This window comes from Myotis davidii, unplaced genomic scaffold, assembly GCF_000327345.1.
Source record: "Myotis davidii unplaced genomic scaffold, ASM32734v1 scaffold249, whole genome shotgun sequence".
Classification (NCBI taxonomy): Eukaryota; Metazoa; Chordata; class Mammalia; order Chiroptera; family Vespertilionidae; genus Myotis; species Myotis davidii.
The window spans coordinates 4,867,378-4,868,089 of record NW_006300367.1 but is presented as its reverse complement, the minus strand read 5'-3'; positions in this window follow the sequence as shown (position 1 = coordinate 4,868,089).

Genomic DNA, 712 nt, shown 5'->3' with positions numbered 1-712 from the left:
TCAAGTGTCATCTTATTTTCTCTTTACTTTATTTTGGGATTAGTGTTCTATATTCTATTTTCATTGTTCCTCTGGCATCATTTGTCTCTACCCCAACTTTACCTTTATGCCAAAACTCTCTTCCTCACTTTTCCCCTTTTGTTGTCCTGTTTCTCTTACCCTATTCCTGCTTTAGATTTTCCCTATTCCTTCTTTTTATCCCCTGTCTAAATTTCACCCTACTTATATATCTAATTTCCAATCCCCTGCTCTAAAGCCATATACACCTCTCTCTTATCTTTCTTCACTATCCAATTTTTTTTTTCTTCTGTCTGTCGCTTTATGTTTGCTTGATTGTTGAGTATATTGGGTTTTTTTTATGCTTGTTTGTGAGATTGTTTTTCTTTTTCTTTTTCTTTTCCTGTTGTTTTTTCCCCCCCTCTGGTTACTTTTGTGCTTCTGTTTTCTCTCACCTCGCTTGATATTAGTGGTTGTTATTAGTTTGCATTCATCTCCAGGGATCTGTTGCTGGAATTGGTTGGGATTAGTGGCAGTGCAATTGGAGTTTTCTCCCCATATAAATAGTCTCTTCCCCTCTTCTATTTCATTCTCTCTCTTCTTTCTCTTACTTTTTTTCCTCCCTTTTCCCAATTCCATTTTTACACTCCTTTTTTCCCCCTTTTCTCTTTTATCTTTTTCTCTTCTATCTTCCTAATCCTCTAATTCTCTTTGC